Source organism: Protopterus annectens, chromosome 10.part0 (genome assembly GCF_019279795.1).
Source record: "Protopterus annectens isolate FY-2018-M chromosome 10.part0, PAN1.0, whole genome shotgun sequence".
Lineage (NCBI taxonomy): Eukaryota > Metazoa > Chordata > Ceratodontiformes > Protopteridae > Protopterus > Protopterus annectens.
The window spans coordinates 982,464,540-982,473,388 of NC_056744.1; the positions used below are offsets into that span (position 1 = coordinate 982,464,540).

An 8,849-nucleotide genomic window follows, 5' to 3' on the forward strand; every position below is an offset into this window, starting at 1 on the left:
CATACCTGTGTTTGCCTGGCTCACCGAGGCCCACCATAGGAATTCCTTTTGTAGGCATGGGATGAGCGGTATGATCGTCTCCAAGTTGTTGCTGTGTTGAGACCAAATGCTTTTTAGGTACCATTGAAGCTTTCTCATGTGTAGTCTTGCTAATGGAACCAGGAGAATGCAGGATGCCATGTAACCCAGGGCCTGTAGGAATCTCCTTGCAGTCATCTGGGTGAGTTTTGCTAAACCTTTGAAGTAATGAGTTAACTTCTCTTGCTTGTCTTCTGTCAGGTAAGCCATCTGAGAGGCCGTGTCTAGTTTGGCTCCTAAGAAGATTATTTGCTGGGATGGCTGCAGTCTTGACTTTTGAAAGTTGACTGTATCCCAGAGCTTGAAGTAATCGTATGACATAATCCAGGTTTTTTGTCAGCATCAATTTTGTCCGCTTATGAGGCAGTCGCCCAGGTACGGGTAAATTTGTATCCCCTGGAGCCTGCAATGAGCAATTACTGAAGCCAGGCATTTTGTGAATACTCTGGGCGCAGTAGATAAGCCAAATGGCAATGCTGAGAATTGATAATGCTCTGGCCCTGCAAGAAATCTGAGGTATCTTCTGCAGCTGTGTCTGATAGGGACATGCAGGTATGCCTCCTTGAGGTCCAGAGTAATCAGCCAAGACCCTTGCCCAGCATGGGAAGGAGTTGCTGTAGAGTCAGCATTTTGAACTTTGGTACTATGAGAAAGGTGTTTAATGCGGACAAGTCCAGTACTGGTCTCCATTGAGATTCTTTTCTTGGAACAAGGAACAGTCTTGAGTAAAACCCCTGGTCTTGTTCTTGTTGTGGAACTCTTTCTATTGCTTTCATCCGAGTAAGCAGAGTGATTTGCTTGATAGCCTCTGCCCTCTGGTTTTGTGGTAGGTTTGGCATGCCTTGTTTTCTTGGAAGGTATGAAAATGAAACCTGTACCCTCGGGTCTATAATGTCCAAAATCCATTTGTCCTTTGTCAGTCTGTGCCAATTTTCTGCAAACAGAGATAATTTCCCGCCCAAGGGAGCTTCTATTTGCTCCCTGGTAGGCGGTAGTAGAGGAAAGTCATTGAGATTGTGGTTGTGGGGCAGATGAAACCCCTGCATCACTTCTTTGGTTTCCTGGCTGCCATTGTCGTCCCCTGTAAGGGCCTCTGTATTGGCCTCTTCCTCGGCCACGTCTGCTCTTACCCCTTTGAAACTTTTCTGGATTAGGAAAGGACCAGTTTTTAGAAGGCCAATTCCTACTGAATCTGGGGGGTTGAACCTGGAGGAAATCTTTCACCGTCTGAACTGATTTTGCTTTTTCTTCGATGGTCTTTAACACATCCTTAGCATTCGCACCAAAAAGCTTGTTCTTTTCCAAAGGTGCATCCAGAAGTTTTGCTTTTACATGATCTGGTAGAGGTTGATCTTTTAACCAAGCATGTCTACGAATGACTGCCCCTGTCATAGCTGCCCTACTGTCTGGCTTGGCTGGAGCAGGAGGAAGAGAATCAGGGGTAGCACTAGAGTCAGAATATAAATCATTCAGAACATCAAGTACAGGAGGAATAGCCAAGGGCCTGTGCTGGGGCTTCTTAAGGAAAGTCCTAAGGCGTTTCCTAGAATCAGAATATTCCTGACCTTGCCACTTGAAATGTTCCCTCATGGTGTGCAGAACTTCCCCAAAAGAAATATCCTCAGGAGGGGAGGCCGAGGGGATGGAATCTTCTGCATCCGAGTCCTCATAGGTCTGGAAGAGCTCTTCCTGGCTATCAGAGTGGACAGAGCCCTCAGAATCTTCATCTGAAGGAATAGGGTCAGAGGCCTTTTATCAGAAGGAGGCTGGGATCCTCTCTCAGGATGGGCCTGTGAACCTCTAATCATGGAAATTAAATCAGCAGCCATGGACATAATTTGTGTCTCTGGAGTAGGCTGAGGTAAGGATTTAGAAGTAATATGCTTTGTTTTGCTGGCTGCCTTAGCCCTAGTGTAGGCCTTAATAGACATGGCCATAGGAGGCCTGGCAGCTCCATCGCAGGAGTGACCTTGTCTACAGCAATGGTCTCGGGCATTTCCTCGGTTTCGGTATCCGGAGGAAAATCGATAACTGGCGGAGTGATGTCTGGAATCGGAGTCGTCGGTAATGCGGTGTCTTCGGTTCGGAGCGGTGGAGAGACCGTCTCAGAGGGAACCGGAGCACTCACGCTAGGTTTTGGCGTGGAGTCTGTGGTAGACGAGGGCCGAGGATGTCGGTCCCGGTCTTTTCGCTTTTTGGGAGTTTGCGATGTCGGAAGATCCGACGGCATGGTGTAAGCAAATTTATCGGCAAAAAAATCTTCAGCGAACTCCGCCCGGCGCCTGAGAGTGCACTTGTTGAAGCGAGCACAGGCTACACAGGCCGAGACGTCGTGGCCTGGGCCCAGGCAAGGAAGACAGTAAGAGTGTAAATCCTTATGAGGTATTTGTTTACCACAAGAAATACAATTGTTAACTTTTTCAGTAATTTCTGACATCGGCTGAGGCAAGAAAAGGTCCCCAACGGGGTACTTAGCTTTTTGATGACTTCGCATCAAGAATACAGGAGCTGACCGACCGGCACTTGCGAACTGCTTCTGCTTCGGCACCGCGCGGCAAGAAAGACTGAAGAAAATGGTGTTGGCTGATGCTTATGTACTCCAGCCGCTCTGACGTCGGAGAGAAATGCGACATCAGCCGACGTGGGACCCAGACTTTGGAATCCGGCCAACCGAGGGCTGCCCCAACCCACATGTTATGACTGCAGTTGCATTCTTGAAGGACATCCAGGACTGCAGCAGTGAATACACTCGAACATCTACACTTATGGTAAGTGCAGACAACTGTACTATGTTCTTCGTGTTGCACTGTTGCAGTCATGACATTTCGGTAGAATCCCAAAGCTATGGTTGGGAGGATGGATCTATACAGCATTAGGAGCAGCTATAAGGCCCTGCAGGACAGCAGTGACAAAGCCAGCTCTGGATTTAGAGAACAGAGATAAATGGTAATGTTTGGTGAATGTATGAACTGAGCTCCAGGTAGCAGCTTCTAGAATGTCTCTGGTAGGAACCCCTCTGAGAAAGGCTGCAAAAGTAGATGCAGCCCCGGTGGAATGAGATCTGATCCCCTTGGGGATAGGTTTACCATGGTGCATATAGCAGAAACAAACACAATGGCTTATCCCATCTGGAAATAGTCTGCTTTGAAATAGCCTTTCCCTCTGCCCCTGCAACAAATGCCACCAATAGTTCAGATTTTCTTAGAGATTTTGTCCTGTTTAAGTAGAATCTAAGCGGTCTGTGTACATCCAATGAATGCAGAATCCACTCACCCTTGTTCTGTGGATTGGGAAAGAAAGTTGGCAGATGAATGGTCTGATTAAAAGCCACACTGGATACCACCTTAGGCATGAAAGATGGATTGGTCCTGAGAGCCACCCTGTCCAGATGAAAAATAATGAAAGGCTCCACTGCCATAAGAGCCTGTAATTCTGAAATCCTTCTAGCTGAAGTGACTGCTAAAAAGAAAGCTGTTTTCCAGGAGAGAAATTTTAGGTCTGCAGTAGCAGCTGGCTCAAAAGGAGGGAGAGTGAGTTTTTCCAAAACAAAATTGAGGTCCCATGCAGGAGTTGGTGCTCTCCTGGGAGGTCTTAAATTTTTGACCCCTCTGAGATGCTGCAGAGGATGAGAGAAGAGAGGATGTTCTGTGCTGTAATGAGCTGAAATGGCAGATGGATGGATTTTTATGGAAGAAAAAGATAGGCCCTTGTGAAGCATTTCAGTTAAGTATTGCAGAATCTGAGGAATACTAGGCATTGCTGTGCTTATTCTTTGTGACTGGTTCCAGGCACAGAATCTTTTCCATTTGTCAGCATAAGATTTTCTAGTACTAGGCTTTCTAGCCTCCAAAATGACATCCATCACAGGTTTGCTGAGGGATGCCAAGGGTGAAATTAGTCGATTAGCCACGCTGCAAGATTCAAAGTTTAGAGCTGAGTGTGCAGAATTATGTAGTTCTGCTGAGACAGTAGGTAAGGTGCCTGAGGCAGGTGCCACAGAGGAAGGTGCGACACACTGCGCAAGAGTGGGTACCAGTGTTGGCGAGGCCAGTCTGCAGCAATCAGAATCATTTCTGGTTTGTCCAATTTGACTTTTAGTAGAACTTTGGAGAGCAGAAGCAGAGGGGGAAAAGCATAGACTGATAGAGCATCCACTTTCCATGCTTTTTTGTGAAGAAGTCTTGTTCAGAATTTGCCCAACTGATCGATCTTTTTGCCTCACCCCAGAACTATGTCTGGGCTCTCCCATTTGCATGTCAACATGTTGAAAACTTGTGGTTCCAGTTTCCATTCGTGTGGGTCCATAAGATTTCTACTTAGTTTGTCTGCCACAGTATTTAGCTTTCCTGGCAGGAATTGAGCTTATAGTTGTATTTGATAGGTCAAGGCCGTGTTCCACAATGCCATGGCTAGTCTGCAAAGGGGGTAGGAATGTGTACCCCCTGCTTGTTTATGTACCACATAACTGTGGTGTTATCTGTCTTTATCAGTAGTTGTCCTGGATGAAGGTAGTCCTTGAAGGCTGTCAGTGCATTCTATACAGCTAGCATCTCTTTCTGATAGATATGTAGGTGCATTTGATTTCGGCTCCATTTGCCCTGAATGCACTTGCCTGCCAAATGAGCCCCCCCAAGCATAGTCTGATGCATCTGTAGTCAGGGTTTGGGCAGCAGAAGGTGGAGTGAATGGCAGTCCCTTGTTTTGGTGGCAGGCCTCTGCCCACCATAGGAACTCTAGTTGCAGGCAAGGTATAAAAGTGACAATGTTGACTCCATAAACTTTTTAAATACCACTGAAGTTTCCTCATATGCAGTCTTGCATATAGAATTAGAAGAATGCAGGAGGCCATGAACCCCAAGGTTTGCAGAAGTGGTCTTGCAGATAGCAGGGTTTTTGTTAGAAGTCTCCAATTGAATTTGCTTTTCTGGAGTAAGGCAAGTCATCTGGGCAGTTGTATTCAAGCTTGCACCCAGGAATGTAATTTTTTGAGAGGGTACCAGCTGTGATTTCTTTTCGTTTATGGTGTACCCTAGACAAGTTAGAACCCTTTTTACAAACGCCAAATGCTTAAGAAGAATGTCCTTGTTTTCTGCATGAATTAGACAATCGTCCAGGTATGGATATATTTGAATATTTCTTTGCCTGCAAAATGTAATTACTGGTGCCAGGCACTTTGTGAAGACCCTGGGCACAGTAGATAAGCCAAAGGGCAGTGCAGAGAACTGGCAATGCAAGTAGCCTGCTGTGAAGCGGAGGTATCTTCCATAAGATTCCTGATTGGGATATGCAGATAAGCCTCTTTTAAGTCTAGAGTTACCAACCAGGCATCTTTGACTAGCATACGTAGTAACTGTTGAAGAGTCAGCATCTTGAATTTTGGAATGTCCAGAAATGTGTTTAGAGTGGATAAGTCCAGAATTGGACGCCATGATTTGTCTTTTCTGGGTACCAGGAACAGTCTTGAATGGAAACCTTGTCCCTTTTCCTCTTCTGGTACTGGTTGAATAGCTCCCATGTTCATGAGGGACAGAACTTGTTTCTGGGCCTCTGCCCACTGATTAGGGGCAGATCTGGCCATCCGTTTGAGATTGGCAATGTGTGGAAATGAAATCTGTATCCCTGGGATATTATATTTAAAACCCATTTGTCCTGGGTAATAAGATGCCAGTTTCGTGCATGAAGTGCCAGTTTTCCAAAGGGGCGCTAAAAGGTAAATGCTTGGTGATTGTAGAGGGAAGTCATTGGGACTGTTTACCATAGGGAGGTGCCTTGCTGCTCCCAGCTTTGAAGGTGGAGGCACCCCATTTTGTTCTAAAAGTTCCTTGTGTCTGAAACCTGGAGCCTTTGGAATGTCTAGATTTGACTTGAGCGGCTCTTGAGGGGACTGGAAAGGACCAGTTCTTAGTGGGCCAGTGCCTACTAAATCTTGGAGGTTGCACTTGTATGAAATCTTTCACAGTTTGCATAGATTTAGCTTTATTTTCCATCTTTTTTAACACTTCTTCAGCTTTATTACCAAAGAGACGGACCTGCTGTAAAGGAGCATCCAACAATTTTGCTTTAACATGGTCAGGCAGAGTTTGCTCTTGAGCCAAGCATGCCTTCTTAGCACAGATCCAGTTACAGCATCCTTGCAAGAGGCCTCCAAGGAATCAAAACCACATTGCAAAGTATGTTTTCCAGCTTGTTCAGCTGAATGTAATAACTCCTGCAAATCTTTATTTTCCACACAGTCCGAGATTAACATCATTTTCTGTTTAAGTAGTCCCATAATATGCTGTTGATATTTAAGCTTATGAAATTGACAGTTTAAAGCCCGATTGCCAAGGTTGCAGACATGTAAACCTTCTTACCCCATCTATCCAGCCCTGGAATCTCTATCAGAAGGGGTAGAATTTTTAGCAGTAGAGGACTTAATGCCCTTGGGACCCTGAGAAATGGTTTCAGGGTCAGCAATAGGATTTTTGAGTCAGGAACCCTGTAGTATCTGTCTGGCTTACAAGGAGCTGGAGGCAGAGAATCAGGAGTCGTACTAGATTCTGAAAAAACATCAACAACGTCTAGAACAGGAGGTATGGCCAAAGGCCTATGCTGAGGAAGAAGAAGAAAATCCCTAAGTCTCTTTTTAGATTCAGAGAAATCCTGACTTTCCCAGTGGAAATGTTCCCTTAAGGCATGTAAGGTTTCCCCAAAAGAAAAATCCTCAGGGGGAGAAGTAGAAGGAATGGAATCCTCTACATCAGGGTCCTCATAAGTAGGAATAGACAAATCCTGTTCATTAGAAGAGTCAGAAGAAATAGAATCCTGTTCAGAATATTCATAATCAATGTCTTGCCTAGGCCTCTTAGAAGGAGAGGGTTGGCTACCCCTGATCAGAGAAATTAAATTTTCAGACATTTTGATAATTTGTTTTTTAGGCATAGGGCCTGCACATGTGGCCCAGGCGTGTTTTTAGACATAAATTTAGATTTTGGCCTTAGTTTTGAAGATGGCATTGGTCTAATACACAAATCTGTAGGCCTGAAAACACCCTCAGAAGCCAGTGCCTGCACACGGCTCCAGACCCATCTAAAGTAGAGACATCTACTGGGTTCCATAATTGAAGCATCTTGCGGCATACCAGACTCTGAATGGGTCTCAGTAGAGGTCTGAATCAGAAGTAGAGGGTATCAGGGGCTGTGAAAGCACCTCACCGAGTACCGCCAACTGGCGACTGGCTTAGAGAAGTCATCAGTTTTGGACCCAGACGGTCTGTCTGTCTTTCTTTGCTTTTTAGGTATTCCGGTAGTCGGATTGCTAACAGACGACATTTCTGGATAATTAAATCTTCAGTCAAAAATATTCAGAAGCAAAAATATACCGATGTTTAATCATGCGTTGATTAAATTTAGAACAAAACCGACAGCAAGGCACGCTTGTGGTCAGGGCCTAGGCAAGGAACACACTACACCTGAAAATCCTTATGAGGTATCTGCTTCCCACAAGTAATGCAATTATTAACTTTTACTGACCTCGGTAAGGAGCAAGAAAAAGTTTCCCTAATGGGGTACTTGGCTTTTAGTTGAACACTTCGGTTCTGAAACTCGAAACGAAAATTTCAGGAGTTGGCCGACCGGTACTTGCTGCTGTGCCTGAAGCAGAAGCGCAGTTTGCAAGAAAGACTGATGTAATGGCCGGCTGCATGTTTTATACCCCTAACGATCTGACGCCATGGAAGAAGGGACAGCAACCGATGCAGGACAAGAGGCCGACTGAGGGCAACCTGCCAGCAGATTACCCAAATATAATGACTGCAACAGTGAAACACGAAGAACATCATACAAAAAATTAATAAACTCTGCTCTGAGGTACTTGAATGATCATAATGCAATTTTTTTAACTTTTTTTTTCTGACTAGCACCAAAGGCACATTTTAGAGTATGACCGGCAACTAGAACATGTCATAATACTTACAGCAGCCTTTGTCTTGTTAAAATCTTCATATGCTACAGTCAACCCTAAAAAAAAAGGAAAAAAAAGATTATAAAGCTTTCATGGCGCCTTAAAAAAACTGCATTCAATTTTCTTAACAGGATTCTGCTCTCACTTAAGTGGTGTGGGTGCAAAGGCCCACATATGTAAAATCAGCAGTTCTGGTTATTTTAGATGATCGCAAATATAACAGATGTGATTCATTTGCAATCAATTTTATTTTTTTTACGTTAGATAAAAGTGATGGCTGGGGTTGAGACATCCTTTTCAGCCTACAGAAAAACTTTTTGTGATTTCTTAAAAATCAACAATTTGTATTTTCAACTTATTTTCACTCACATGGTGCACTGTTTCCCATTATGATGTTCTGCTACAGATCCAGGACAAAGTTTATGCAGTAATACCAGATACATCCTTAATGGGCCACTGAATAGCCTCTTAAACTTTATTCTGAAGTCTGTGGTCAGATGCACTTCAAATTAGACAGAGGAAAATAGAGTTAACATATTCACCATACCAAGATCCTTTCAACAGTGGCTCCTGCAAGACATAGCATCTCACACGAGCTTCACAATACATAGCCATTCTCAAAGAGCCTGTAATTCTGAAATCCTTCTAGCTGAAGTGACTGCTAAAAAGAAAGCTGTTTTCCAGGAGAGAAATTTTAGGTCTGCAGTAGCAGCTGGCTCAAAAGGAGGGAGAGTGAGTTTTTCCAAAACAAAATTGAGGTCCCATGCAGGAGTTGGTGCTCTCCTGGGAGGTCTTAAATTTTTGACCCCTCTGAGATGCTGCAGAGGATG

The 8,849-nt window shown here is 44.5% G+C and overlaps 1 protein-coding gene across 1 annotated transcript in view; it reads right to left on the minus strand.

The window, feature by feature from the left end:
* Window positions 1-8,071, minus strand: part of CEP350 (centrosomal protein 350) — a 3,609,946-nt gene extending 3,601,875 nt beyond the window's left edge. Inside the window, exon 1 of the mRNA XM_044085746.1 lies at window positions 8,032-8,071. The gene's annotated coding sequence lies outside the window, so the exon portion shown is untranslated. The remainder of the gene's footprint in view (window positions 1-8,031) is intronic.
* Window positions 8,072-8,849: the final 778 nt, after the last annotated feature.